This window comes from Equus caballus, chromosome 25 (genome assembly GCF_041296265.1).
Source record: "Equus caballus isolate H_3958 breed thoroughbred chromosome 25, TB-T2T, whole genome shotgun sequence".
Taxonomy (NCBI): Eukaryota; Metazoa; Chordata; class Mammalia; order Perissodactyla; family Equidae; genus Equus; species Equus caballus.
In genome coordinates, this window is record NC_091708.1 from 10423892 (window position 1) to 10439058 (window position 15167).

The 15167-nt window shown below is 41.9% G+C and overlaps 1 protein-coding gene and 1 long non-coding RNA gene across 8 annotated transcripts in view; one reads left to right on the forward strand and one right to left on the reverse strand.

The window, feature by feature from the left end:
* LOC138920709 (uncharacterized) overlaps nucleotides 1-11957 on the reverse strand; it is a 38831-nt gene extending 26874 nt beyond the window's left edge. Inside the window, exon 1 of the long non-coding RNA XR_011432389.1 lies at nucleotides 11700-11957. This is a non-coding gene — a long non-coding RNA (uncharacterized lncRNA). The remainder of the gene's footprint in view (nucleotides 1-11699) is intronic.
* Nucleotides 11359-15167, forward strand: part of ZCCHC7 (zinc finger CCHC-type containing 7) — a 228044-nt gene continuing 224235 nt past the window's right edge. Inside the window, exon 1 of one of the 7 annotated variants that reach the window (XM_001504295.4) lies at nucleotides 11359-11776. The gene's annotated coding sequence lies outside the window, so the exon portion shown is untranslated. Of the gene's footprint in view, nucleotides 15097-15167 lie in introns of all 7 variants that reach the window. The other 6 variants (XM_023629679.2, XM_005605629.3, XM_070250726.1 and 3 more) reach the window with 6 other exon arrangements.

Consider the following 15167-nt stretch of genomic DNA (forward strand, 5'->3'; position numbering starts at 1 on the left):
ATTGACAAGGAGATCTGATCGGTGGTTACCAGGGAAAAGGGGGGGTGGGGGAGGGCACAAAGGGGGAAGAGGTATATCCACAACATGACTAACAATAATGTACAACTGAAATCTCACAAGGTTGTAATCTATCATAACATTAATAAAATAAAATAAAATAAAAAAATAAAAAATAAAAAATAAATTAAAAAAAAAAAAAAGAGAGTCAATTCCGAGATGTGAGTTTATGGGGTCAGAGAAGGGAGTGGGGTGGAAACAGAGCAGTGATAAAACTTGTCTTATGACTGATCTGCTTCTCCCTCCCTTCCTCCCTCCCACACTGGCTCTGGGCCATGTCCTGTTTTGGGGGCTAATGCATGTGTGTGTGTGGGCTCAGACATGAATAAGACAGAATACCCGTCCTGGAAGAGTCCCTGCTGCAGATAAGTGCGAGCAGAGGTGTATGGGAGTCATGTTCACTGTGGGATGGCAATGGAGATGGTACGGCATGACCCTAAATCTTCCCACTTCTCTTTTTCTCCCTCTGACCCCAGTGACATGCTTCTGAGTCTCCTTGAGAGAAAATCCCACATTATTCCTAGAATCAAGTTTAGATGAGATTTAATAGCATTAGGAGAAACATCTGGTTCTCATTATGAGGAAACAGTGTAAACAAGCCCCCAGCATCACTTGCAACAGATCTAGTAGCACTGGATGCCTACGTTGAAGAATCTTAGAATCTGGGAGCTCAAAGGGACCAGCCTTTGCAATGATTAAGTCTGGCTCCTCTTTTTATAGGTGAGCAAGTTGAAATACACAGAGATAAAGTAGCTTGGAAGTTCACACAGTAAAATCCTGTCATATCTGGGACTATAACTCTGTCCTTTGACTCCAGTTCAGGGTTCTTTCTTTTCTGTTCACCTATTGCCTTCCTTGAATAAAATGTTCTGAAGTTGTTGTCGTCATTGTTGTTGTTTTGGTGAGGAAGATTGTCCCTGAGCTAACATCTGTGACAATCTTCCTCTATTTTGTATGTGGGATGCTGCTACAGCATGGCTTGATGAGAGATGTGTAGGTCTGTGCCCAGGATCCAAATCTGCAAACCCTGGGCCGCTGAAGCAGAGAATGTGAACTTAACCACTATGCCACTGGGCCAGCCCCTGACATTTTTCTATAGATGGGATTTTCTCTTCCAAGACTGCAATGAATCAGTGAGGTAGAGGTGAGTCCTTCAAAATAATGAATACATATTGTTATAGGTTGAATTGTGTCTTCCCAAAAGATATGTTGAAGTCCTAACCCTCAGTCTCTCAGAATGTGACCTGATCCAGAAATAGAGTCATTACAGATATAATTAATTGTTAAGATATGGTCATACTGGAATAGGGTGGGCCCCTACTCCAGTCCAATGACTGGCAGCCTTATAAGAGGAGGAGTGAGACACACAGGGAGAAGACGGCCATGTAATGACAGAAGCTGAGACTAGAGTGAAGCATATACAAGCCAAGGAATGTGAAGGATTGCTGAGAACCTCAGAAGCTAGGAAGAGGCAAGGAAGGATTCTCTCCTCGCAGATCTGTCAGAGAGAGCATGGCCTTACTGACACCGTGATCTTGGACTTTCAGCCTCCAGAACTGTAAGAAAATAAATTTCTGTTGTTTTAAGCCACCCAGTTTTTGGTAACCTGCTGCAGCAGCATTAGGAAACTAATACACATGTTTCCCTGGGCCAAGAGATGTGGAGTCCATTAGGCCTTTGTGGTGGAGGCAGTTACGGACCAAGAGTTGGGCTGGGCTCAATTCCTTGCTTACCTTAAGCCCCAAAGTTCAAGAATCTATGATGTCATTGTCAGGTGCTAACCCAGGATGTTGACAATGGATGATGAGCGGAATCGGAAGCAAAGGTGGAAGGAATATTTTGTTCCCATTTGAAAAAGCTGCAGTCCCAAATCCAAAATTCAACAATTCTGATTGGGATCCAGAGCCTTGTGACTTGGGCAAGTCCCATCTCTCAGATGTGTATAGCTGACGTAAAAAGCAGCAAACTTTCTTCCTTGTTCTCACCAAACTCCTTCCACTCCAAGACCCAATCAAGGACTTACATATATATTCAAAAGTCAGAAAAGACCACAAAGTGATTGTTAAAATTTCCCTCACCTTGGAGACGTGCTGGACTGCTGCAGGTTGATTTCAGTCCAGAAAGATGTGCCCATTTATTAAGTGGTAGATCTACAAATTAGAGTCCTAGCAGGAAAAGATGGTACATCCTAAATGAGTAATTGGGGAGAGTAATTGGGGGCTTAAGGAAACCAAAAAGGATGGCACAGTACCTTAGGGTTAGCAGTTGCAGGGAACATCACCAACCCTACACCTAAAGGAACAGGGAAGGGAAGGAGTAGCTGTATGGAGAAGAAGGCCACCTGACAGAAGCTGTGGGTTTTTTGTAGAGGAATATAGCCAACTTACAGAGACCCAGCAGAGAGGCAGGTAGCAGACTAAGAACCTGACCTCACTCCCCTTCTGCCCTCCTAAATCCTGCCCATGGCTCCTATCATCCAACCCCAACCAAAGACCAGAAGACAAGAAAGCTCTTGAAGCAGTCCATAGAGATCAGCTCTCGTTGGGCATTAGAGCAAGGTAAAGAAGAGTGGTCTGGAGGGGTAGAGAAGATACATAATCTAGGACCCAAAGTCAAGCCTTCTGATATCTTAATATGCATTGTGAAGCTCCAGAGAACAAAAATAGTAGGAATGGATCAGTTAGGTAGATTTTTCACTCCATATAAAGAAGATTTTAAAATCAAAATTTTATTTTAAAATGTTCATTGATTTCTGAAAGTTACAACATGAATACACATTTGAACAAGGTATAACAAAAGTGTATTAGTAAAAATTGAAAGTCCTGCTTCTCACTATCCTTTCTCTCTCCTTCAACCCACTTCCTAAATAAAGTACCTTTTCAGGTATTTTCTGTCACTATAACATATATATGAGAACCAAGTGTTAGCAGGGTTGGTTCATTCTGAGGACTATAAGAGGGAATCTGCTCCATGTCTATTGCCTGGCTTCTGGTGGTTTGTTGGCAATGATTGGTGTAAAAGCATCACCCTGATCCCTGCCTTCATTTTTCCCTGTGTGTGTCTCTGAATCCAAATATCCCCTTTTTATAAGGACACCAGTCATACTGGATTAGGGCCCACCGTAATGACTTCATCTTAACTAATTACACTCCAACAATCCTATTTCCAAATAAAGTCACATTCTGAGGTACTAGAGGTTAGGAATTCAATATGTGAAATTTTGGTGGACACAGTTCAACCCATAATACTAGAAAAAGACTTTAAATTAACTGCCTTAAAAACACTCAAAGAGCTAAAGGAAACTATCACAAAGAACTAAAGGCAATAAAAAGAAAAATGCGTGAACAATCAATAAGGAGATAGAAATTATAAGAGGGAACCAAATGGAAGTTCTGGAACTGAAAAATACAATAGTCGAAATAAAAAAACTCAGTAAAGGGGTTCAACAGCAGATTTTATCAGGCGCAAGAAACAATCAGTGAACTTGAAGGTAACTCAACTGAAATTACTCAGTCTGAGGAGTGGGAAACAAAAGAATGAAGAAAAATGAACAGAACCTAAGGAACTTACAGGACACCAGGAAGCTTGTTAATGTACACATAATAGGAATCCCAGGAGAAGAGAGAGAGAAAGGGGCAGAAAGAATATTTGAAGAAATAATAGTTGAAAACTTCCCAAATCTTATGAAAGACATAAACATACATATCTAAGAAGCCCAAGAAATTATAGGCAAGATAAATTCAAAGAGATCTGACAAGAACAACATAAATGGGGAGCAGGGGGACTCTAAGTTGGTATCAATTTAACTAGATTGGTATAAATTTAGGATGTTATCTATAATATCCATGATAATTACTAAGAAAATAACTTAAAAATATACAGAAAAGGAAATGAACAGAGAATCAAAATGGTACACTAGAATAAATCAAAAACAAAAGAAGGTAATGTTGGAGGAATTGAGGAACAAAAAAGATATCAGACATATAGAAAACAAATAGCAAAATAACAGAATTAAGTCCTGTGTTATCAATAATCACTTTAAACGTAAATGGATTAAATGCACCAATTAAAAGACAGAGATCAGAAAAATGGATAAAAAATATGATCCAACTGTATACTACTTACAAGTGACTCATTTTTGCCCCAAAGATATAAATGCAGGGATTGGGTCTGTTTTTCTCATCATTTTCCATGCACAACATGTAGTAAACAACAAATATTTATTTGAATGAATGAAATGATGAAGGTTATTATCAATCTTATAATAAAACTTAGTCTGATTTATTAAAAATTGTATTGTTTTAATTTCCATTTATCTATTAGAAAGATTATTTCATGTTAATCAGCTGTTTTTAGTTCTCTCACTACCTGTTCAAATCCTTGGCTCTTTTTCTATGGTGGCATTTAGTGTTCTAATTGATTTGTGGGAACTCTTTACATGCTATGGGTGATATGTTTTGATACATGAGAGAGAAATATTTTCTCTTACTCTGTCTTTTAATTTTGTTTATGGTATCTTTCTCCTTAAAGTACTATATTCTAAAACATTTTTTCTAATTCATTTATAATTTCATTTGTCAGTAATTTATTTTTTGAATGATGTGAGGTAGACTCCAATTTCATGTTTGCAGTTTGTTCAGCACCATTTATCAAATATCTCATCTTTTCTCCACTGATTTGAAATGCTGTCTTTATCACATCCCAAACTACATGTCTATTGTTTCTGACTTTTTGATGTTTATTCCTACTCCAGGATCACATGAGATCTAGTTCAGTCCTGATAGTCTGTGATTCCCCTGCTGGTCCTCACTTGATTGTAGTGCTGCTTATGGCCTACAGCTACTTTCTTATTTTTATAAACACATGCAATTTATCCTCTGTCACCCAGTACAGCTCCTAGTAACTTCTGCCCACTGCTTTCCTGGTCCCATTTCACACAATTCTATGCTGTTCTAATCTGGTCAAGTTTTGCCCAGGTGGTCGTTGAAGACAGGAAACTGCAGCCTTTGATTACACTACTGAAATAGACTCAGAGTTTGTGTCTTCTAAGCAGCCTGGAGCTTGCTTTGGGTAATGTTCAGTCAAATGTATGGACTCCCTCTCTGTGCCAAGAAACCCAGGCAGACAATAAAACCTCTCACTGTTCCCACACAGCCGAGCACAAGCACAGAAGAGAGAAAGTTAGAGAGTAAGTTCTGAAAGCAACAGTACAGCAGAGAGAAAGAAGCCATTCTCAAGAGAGAAAGGCATTGATCATTGTGAAGAAAATGTGTGGTAGTTCCAGGACTTTAACAGATCTGTCCAGTAGCAAAGCAAGAACAGAGATTGCTAGGGACATGCAAATATAGTTGTCGAAGACCGTACAGAAAGTGAAGTTTGAGGTACTGCAGATAGGGAGACAGAATCTGCTGCAATTAATAGGTCTGCTACAAGAAATACACTGCACAAAGGCAGACTGGGATCAGTCAGAGAAGACTATCAGATCCGGAATAAAGGCAGTGGAAGAAGACAGGGACTCTATCAAGATAGACACAGTCCTTTTAAGCCCCACCTTGCTAATGGCTTCATAAATTTAGTAAGAAACAATGGATATTAATGGTTGAAACACAAAGCATAACATCTATGATTTATTATACAAAATTGTGCTTAAGTTGACTGTTGTAAACTGTATATAATTCATTTGATAGGATGATCTTGATTATTTTCAATTAATTTTTTTCTGCTGTCAATCTAAAGTCCTGAGCAAAATAGTTCATGCTAATGTTATAAAGACCTGTTTGGACTGAAAATTGCAGGCACAATTCTGGAGTCCAGGATGGGCAGGTGAAGAAAGCTGCCCCCTTACAGAACGAGACCAGAACAAGGTCTGTCCCTGTTTGAACATGTGTGTCCGTGCATTCATTAAAATCTGGGGGTCCAGGGCTCATGGACATCAAAATAAAGGCGTGCCTTTTGTAGTGTGCAGCCTCTCAGCACATTACGGATGCCATGCTTCGAGATCTCTTATATGGAAGCTGATGCTCTTAAATAAATTAGAATCTCAATAGTTTTGCCAGTCAATGTTCATTACATACTCACTTAGATCTAAGCCTTGAGGAATGCAATTTCAACTAGGAATAATAACAAATGAGAACAGAGTCCTTGAAATACTTGCTCCTTGTCCCTAGGATTTTACTGTAATGAGAATATTATCATTTATATAGTTTAGTTTATAGTATATATTTTTAAAATTTCATGATTTTATAAGGAAAAGCAGTCTCTAAGAAAAATTAAAAGCCATCCATATGAAGGTCCAAGTTTTCAGGAATGATTTCACAGCCTGGATGAAAATTGCATGCTGTCCCCATCACTGTGCAATTTGAAGAACTGCAAAATCATGAATAATAAAAAAGGATGTTAAACTTTTCAACAAATCCAGATGGGTACCAATGTCACTGAGAATTCCTGAGAAGCACCTTGATTGCTGCTTCAGACTAGGAGCCTGAACTGAATATCACTTACTGGTTGCAACATATGGGTTTTAAGAGTCAAGTTTCTAAAAATACATTTTAAAATTGTACAAACATTAAGTCTGTATTTGTGGCAAATGAAAAGCACCCAAACTTTAAAGGGTAACATTCACTCATTTCACTTGCCAGCCTCTATTTCTGCCTCAACCTTTCAGACTTTGGCGCAACAGAAAGAATGATGGATTGTGAACTGGAAGCCAGTGTTAATACCAACTTTTGCTGGAAACTTGCAATCCCTTCTCCATTTTGGGCCTTAGTTTTCCCTTTGGCAAAATGAGGGAGTGGTACTAGATGTCCCGTTCAGCCTTTAATCCAGGGTTTCTTATTTTATACTCACTGAATGAGGAGAAATTGTCAAGGAAATGACTGAGCAGCCATAAGAACCCAAGTTATTTCTTGCAGAGCTTGAGGCTGGATATAAAGAAGGCTTAAAATCTTCCTTTCCAATATTAGGTAGCAGGGGAATGTGTCCATCTGTGGGTCGCACTGCTCATCCCCCTTCTCTCTCCTGTCTCCCTTTCTCCCTAAGTGGGCTGTGTTCCGGACACTCAGAGCCACTGGCTGTTTCTCAATGCACAAGACTCACTTGTCACTTTCCTTTGCTTGTCTTGTTCCTTTGCCAGAAGATTCCCCTACCTTCTCTATCTGGCAAACTCTTATTCATTCTTTTTATTTTTCCTTTTAATTTTGTTTTGACATAATTTCAAACTTAGAGAAAATTGCAAAATTAGTACAAAGAATTTTCGTATACCTTTTACCCAGATTCCCCAAATGTTAACTTTACCACATTTGTGTTAATGTTCTCTTTTCTGTCTCCTTTTCCCTTCTCCCTCCCAACTCAATTGCTTTCTGAACCACTTGAGAATCAGTTTCAGATATTTAGTCCAAGTACTTCAGTGGTATAGCCTAAAAAAACAAGGACATTCTTTTATATAACAATATAAATATAAAAATCAGGAAAATAATACTGACACAGCACTGTCATCAAATCTAGATTTATTTGGATTTTGCCAATTGTCCCCAAAATATCCTTTATGGCAAAAGAAAATCCCAAATCATGCATTGCATTTATTATGCATCATGTCTCTTTTACTCTCATTTGGTGTGGAACAGTCCCTCAGTCTTTGTGTTTTATGACACTGATATTTTTGAAGAGATGGAATTAGGTATTTTGTAGAATGCCTTTCAGTGTGCGTCTGTCTGATAATTTCCCCATGACTATATTCAGCTTATGCACTTTTGGTAGGAATACTGCAGAAGCGACGTGGTGTTCTTCTCAATTAATCATACCTCACTTTTTTTTAAGTGAACGTCCCTCTTCAGGTCTCCCCAATACCACTCCCCTCCTCAGAGGTATCCTATTTGCCCTGTGCATTTATATACACACATATCCATCGACAGACACACAGAGATCCTTTAAAACTATAATAAAAATGAGTACAAAATACACCTATTGCTCTGCAGTTTGCCTCTTTTGCAGTTAACTTTATGTCTTGGAGACCTTTCCATGTCAGTACATAGAGAGTCATCTCATTCTTTTAAAAGTGGCATAATTTTTTTAATAGTATAGAGGTATCCTTGTTTAGTTTATTTCCTATTGCTGAATATTTATGTTGTTTCCATTTTTTCTATCATAATCTTCGTACATCATATAAGGACATAGCTCATTTATAATTGAAGGATACCATCAAACAGCTCCCCTAAAAGGCTTTTCCAATTTGTATTTTCATTCACCATGTATGAGATCATTTGCATCTTTCTGATTATTAATGACGGTGAGCACCTCTTATAGTTCACCGCCTTTTGGATTTCTTCTGTGAATTGCAGGTTGGTGTTCTTTGCCATTGGAAAGCTGGATTGTTGTTTTTTTCTTACTGACCCTTATTCGGCCCACCCCCAGCCCCCAACACAAGAGGGCTTCTCTACTCTCCCTAAGCAGCCAGCTGCTCCCTCCTCTGCTGTCCCACCACACTGCTCACACTGCACCCAGGCCTTCATTCGGCAGACATTCCACACTGAATCCACTCATTCCACAAGCGTTCACTGAGAGCACCCTGTGTGCTCTGCCGTGGGTGAAGTGCTAGCTAGAGCGATAGCGGCAGGTCATCATAGTCTCCACCCTCAAGTTTAGTTCTGAAAGGCAGCTTTAGGGATAGAAAAGAGCATGGGTTTTAGATTCAGACGAAACGGGGGTTTGAATCCCAGATGTGTGATTTAGAGCAAGCCACATAACCTTGCCAAGTTGCGATTTCCACACTAGTGAAATGGGCTAACACCTCCCTTACAGAGTCATTTTGAGGGTGGGAGAGAGACAATATATCTGAAAGGGCTAGCAAAGGCAGTAGTAGGCTCTCAGTGAATGAATAGTAATGGAAAGGGAACCAGTAAGAGGTCAAAATGATTAGTTAGGTCTCAGAGGTTCTAGGTACTGCTAATGAACTAGAATAAAAGAAAGGAGGAAGCTCCTCCCTCTGCAATGGAAGGGTAAGGATGAGTAATATGCGCCACTTGCCCAAACCCTGTTATGATATATCCCCCATTTTGCTTGCCCTTTGAAGCGGGTTTCTGCTTTGTCCCGGCCCCTCATCCCAATTCAGCTGCTCATTGTTGACGTAGTACTGCCATTACCCTGGGGAAAGCAGGTGCTTCCTTCCTCAGACAAATGGACTCTTTAGAACATTCTCAGTAAGAGAGGCTTCAGGATACTTGTGCATGCTGCCACCCATGATCCTAAGAAGTACGGACCAGACAACACGAGGTGGAAAGAGAAATACTGTGTGTGTGTGGCTTGGGGAGAGACTCAGAGCCTTGGATTACACACACAGCTCTGCCTCTGCTATGTGACTCTTGGCAAGGCTCTTCCCTTCTTGGCTTCAGTGTCTCCCACACTGCAAAGGGAAACTGGATCTTATGATTTCTAGAAGCTGTCTAAATAAGAACTCACTATGTAAAGGCAGGCGGCATGTATACGTATACACTGCCTCCTTAGTCAGACATCTCTGTATCTTGGGGCCCCTGCAGCTCTTCATATCCGTCTTAATATCACAGAGCGCTACACTGGGTTCCAGTTATTTGGGGTCATGACAGCTTTCCCCACTGAAGTGACAGCTGGTAGATTCACATTTGGTTCTTGGTTTCTTAGAGCCTACAGGGAGTTAGAGGTTCTCCATTCCTTTAACACCTTTACTGAGTGCTTACTGTCTGCCAAGCACTGTGTTAGCTGGTAAAGATACAAAGATAAAATGTCAAAGCTTCTGCCTTCGGGGAGTCCACAATGCAGCTGGGAGACAACTGCAAGACAAACACAATATAATTGCCTTCGTGGAGGTTTGTCCAAAGTGTAGGGGAGCCCAGGGGAAGGAAGGCCTGTTCTGTCTAGCTGAGTTGGAAGGTTTCCCTGAGACCCAGGGTTTGAGCAGAGTAGGGTGAACAGGGGTATGTGAGAAGGACAGGGAGAAGGACTTTACAGACGGTAGGAATGCCCTCTGTAAAGGCACAGATGTGGGAGAGCATAGTATGTTTGGGCAACCGCCCAGGATTCAGTATGGTGGTGAATAGGTAGGCAGATGTCAGTTCATGAAGTGCCCTTTATGCCACCCAAAGGACTCTAGGTTTTGACATAACCTAAAGGGGATTACTAAAGCATTTTGAACATAGGAACACAGTAAATCTTTGTTGAATGCATGAGTAATAGTGGGAGGCTTGGGCACAGCCAATAGGAACATTTCCTAACCTTGTGGCCTTGGGCAAGTTACTTAGCCTCTGATTCTGTTTCCTTTTTTGTGAAATGGGAATTAAAAACATCAACCTCAAAGGATTTTTAAATTTTAAAAGAGTTTATATATAGTACACTTAAGGAGTAAGTCTGGCACTTGATAAAAGCTCAATAAATTATTTTTTTCAAGATAACATTTGTTCTACACAATACACGTTACCTATACAATCTAGTAATCTCTGTGACCCATTTTTCAGCCTGTTTCCGCCTCTACACAACGGGTCCTCCAATTTTGCCTTTTCATTGCACTCTGTCCTCCTTCCTAGCACTTACCATAATGTTAATTAAAATTTCTAATTATTTTCTTAGCCAAATTCTTAGACTATAACCAAATTACCTGTATTCTGTTTTCCCAGCTAGACTTTGAGCTCGATGAGACCAGAGACTTTAAAAAATTTACCTCTATATCCGCAGTTGCTAGCACTGCCTTCCTCTTAACAGATGTTCAATAAATGTTGACAAAAAGAATCAACGTCAAGCTTACTTTTCAGGACAGTTGCCAAGGGCCAAGGAATTCATACAGTGCTCGGTTATTTGCAAAGCTGTACAGATGGCTGTATTATTACTAAGTATTGAAGTGTGAGAAAAGGAACTGAAGCCAGAAGCTCCCAACAGGAGCTGTATAGCCTCCAAAGGCTTCCAAGGGACCAGTATTAACTTCAACCTTTAGCAAGAGTGCAGCTCTTTAAGGTTTACAGAGTTAAATCTGCTCCCTTGTATTCTAGAATAAGAGAGCCGAAAGTGTCCCAGTGTGAAGGAAGTTCGACTTCAACCTAGAGGTGGAAGGGAGCTGCTTAAGGTTAACTAGCGTAAGGGAGAAGAAGCTAGAAGCCAGGGGGCTCTCAAAGAGGCTTCTCCCTCGCTGGCGTTCCCCAGTCCACTTATCAAACTGCCTGCCGCGCTAGCCCCCGTCTCGTAACTGGGCCTCGGCAGGTCTCCCGCGCCACGTGGCTCAAGGAGAGCACCCGAGGTCTGGGGAGGAGGAGGCGGACCCGGTCCCGAAACCTGCCCAGGGGCATCATGGGAGAGGTAGTTTTTCTCGCGGGCACAGAAGGGTGCGAACTTTCTCTGGTTTTGCTCGGTAAATACAATCTCTCCCATGCAAGTAATTCAAGCAAAGCGTCCCCCATCACAGGTGCAGCAGAGGTACCTCTGAAAGAAATCATGAAAAGGGAAGGAGCAAAGCAAGGAAGGCAAACCAAAAGATTATTAGCAAGGAAGAGAACGGGTTAACAGTTATTACGCATGCGCACAGAAGGTCCGGAGGGTGGGCGGGGACGGAAGACGACTCCCGGGAGCTGTGTTTTCCCCGGAAGTGCCTTCCCTCCTCCCGGGCCGTGCGGACGCGGCTTCCTTACCTCATTCGTCGTCGCCCCTCCCCGTCCCTCTACGCGTTTTGGTTCCTGGTTGGTGCTTCCTGGTCGCAGCCGCGGCAGTGAGTATGTGTGTGACGGACCCCGGGCCGCCCGCAGCCGGGGACCCCTGCCCGCCCTCCGCCTCGTCCGCTGGGCTGTTGAACGAGCGCGTGTTCGCTCGCCGGCCTCCGCGTCCCCGTCTGTCCCCTTGTGGCGGGGCGCGGCTCGCGGCCCCTCAGTCGCGCTCGGCTCACGCGGCTCGGCTTGCCGGCTGGCGTGTCCTCTTCCCTGCCCGGCGGAGGCCCGACGCCGCGCTTCGGAAAGGGCCGGGCGCCCGCGCCGCGGCGTGGGTGGCCTCTCTGCCTGTCTGCCTCCCTCATGCCCAAGAGTGCCTGTCTCGTAGGGAAGCAGTCAGTCCCTTAACGCGGAGGGCCTGCCGGGCGAGAGCGAGCCCGGCCCGTGAGGACCGAGCTGCCCTGGGCCGCCTCCCCCTGCGCGGTCGGCAGCCGCAGCCGCAGCGTGGCGGAGAATCCCGGGAGGTGCGCTCCTTCCCCCGCGGGAAGCGGGGCCTTGGGCTGTGTTCGCCCCCCGCCCCGGGAGCCGGCAGCTGACCCCCGGCTCGGAGAGCCGCCGGCGGAGGGGACGGCTGGCCGCCCGCAGCAGGCCGGGCTTCCCGGCGCCGCTGCCCCAGACGTCGCTGCTGCCCCAGACGTCGCTGCTTTAGGCTGGATTTACGTTCATTCCACATTACAGGGTTCAATGGGGAGCTCTTTTAGGCTCAGTGAATAAATAAGCTACTCAGAGCCGGTTTCTCTTTGTGTAAAATGAGAGCGTTCAACTTAATGACTCTCTCAGGGTCCTTCCAAAACTCTTGACTCTGTGTTTTGAATACCTAGGCTGTCACCTCCAAAGACTTAAGTGGGCTGTGTGTAGTATTAGGCTTTTGGAAAGTTCAGCATTGCTGCTTCCAGGAGAATCTTACGGCGGGGAACGAACCGAGGAAGAAATGTGACGATTGTACGTTAGACAGAAGGGTAGGATGCTTTGTGGCAAAAGGAAAAGGGGCTGAGGGAAAGGCGGAGGAAGTGCTTTGAGATAGAATTAGTTGTCAAAAAGACTTGATATATCCCGAGAACAGCTGGACTAGTCTGAATAAATTTAGCAGAATTTTCTCCTACCAACATCTTGTATTCTGTCTTCCTCTTTTTTTGTTCACACATTTGGATTCTCTGCCCCAGTCAGATTTGCTTCAAAGTCAAAGTCACGTTTGGAGAATGGATAGAAATTTTAACACTAGAGTCGTCTTAATAGTGGTTCAAATCTGTCACTGTCAGGATAGCTCACCAGGAAATTTTAGGTTGAAAATAAGATGTTTATTAATCACTTTCCAATGAAAACTGGGTTTAAAATCAGGCTGTGAATTTGATATAAATCTCCTTGAGATGGATACCTAGGTCATCAAGAAGAAACATCTAGGCTAAAACTTCTTTGAAAGGAAATAGACAAAAGGTCTGGAATGACCAGTTGGTAGACTGTTAGAGCAGAAATATTGGCTTAAAAATTGTATAGTAAATTTTGAAAGCTTAAATAAGCCTTAAGTAGTCTAGTTTGAAAAAATTCAAGAAATGAGTACTGCTCCCACTTTTGAATGGTGAGAGCCTTTGTGGTTATTCTCTATAGCTGTTTTATATTTGTTAAGCCATTTGAATTCTTTAGATAAGTTTCATTCCCAAACTGACCTTTTAGCTTCTTATGTAAACCATTTTTTTGGTCATGGGATTGCTGTAATCTTTGAGTACCAACTTGGGGGGCTTTTGGATGGTAAACTGACAGTTCAGATGTATGCTTTTCCTTCCAAATAAAATGCCTCTCAGAGATTTTTATACTCTGCTGGGAAGTAAAATGGATATTTGGGAGGTAAATTTAGGTGTTGCAACCAATGCAAATATAGCTTTGAAGGAAGGTTTTTAAACTTTCCTTTATTATTTTTAAAATTAAAAAAAAATCTTAGTGAGCACGTGGCTGATAATCAAGGAAACAGGAATCCAGTCCTAGTCTTAACCAGTTACACGTAACCTTGGAAAGGCCTCCTTAGCTCTTTGGACCTCAGTTTCCTTGTATGTAAATTGAGGAGGTTGTGTGTGATAATCGGAAAGATCTCGTCTAGATTTAAAATTCTGTGACTCTCATAGGCACCTTGTGTTATCTAGTTAGATAAGCTCGAGAATTGTGTGCAGTGATCAAAAAGCTGAGAAAGTCTTCTGAATCAAGACATACATGTATTTATTTATTTCATATTCATCCTCGGAGTATACTCTTTAAAAAAAAAGTAAATGCCTTCAAATGTAATTAAAGTGGTAACATAAACCAAAACAGCCCCAGGCAAACCTTAGCCCTGGCATACATAAACTACATAAATAGAAGAACAAGTTACGCTGAGCACAATTTTCAGGTACAGAAAGTACAAAATCCTCTTAAAAAGCTATAGGGGCTAAATTGTTAAATTCATTTTTCTACATTTCAGGGAAAGAGATAAACCCTTAGACCCATGGAAGTCAGTTTTTATTATATTTCTGTAGTTTATTTTTGGCATACATTCTCAGGTGTGCCTATGGCTCTGTTCTTAATCCCTTTCCTTTGGGATGGCTCCAAGAGTAGTTCAAATTCGTAACTCTGTAATTTAGCTCTTTAATTTTTTCTGTGCTGCACCGGAATTATGTTTTATCTTAAGTCCACACTGGATCCTCAGGATGGATCCAGTGAGGATTTTGAAGGCAGCATAATTCCTTCGACTTCTTTTAGAATTAATTTACCTATTAAATAAAAAGGAAAGGATTCGTCTTTTATTTGAATTCCTCTGAGGCTAACATTTCAATATGAACTGAGAAATGCTATGAGCATTATTATTCAGACAGCCACATTCAACTTGTATGACAACAGCGCACAGCAACCTGAGGGATGGTGTCAGGGAACAGGTATAGTGTACCTTTCAAAAGAAAAAAGGCATTGAAAGTTGGTTTCTTTTTTTCCTCCAGCTTTATTGAGAATAATTGACAAATAACACTCAGTTTAAGGTGTATAACATAATAATTTGATATATGTGCATTGTGAAATTATTACCACATTAAGATTAGTTAACACATCCATCACCTCACAAATTTCCTTTTTTTTTTGCTTGAGGAAGATTGTCACTGAGCTAACGTCTGTGCCAATCTTCATCTATTTTGTATGTGGGATCCCGCCACAGCATGGCTTGCTGAGTGTTGTATAGGTCCATACCCAGGATCTGGGCCTGCAAACCCTGGGCTGCTGAAGTGGAGCACGCAGACTTAACCACTACACCACTGGGCCAGCCCCAGTGAGAATGTTTAACGTCTACTCTCTTAACAGATTTCAACAGGTATACAATACAGTATTGTTAACTCAGAACTTAATCATCTTTTTTCCCCTGGCTTTATGGAGGTATAACTG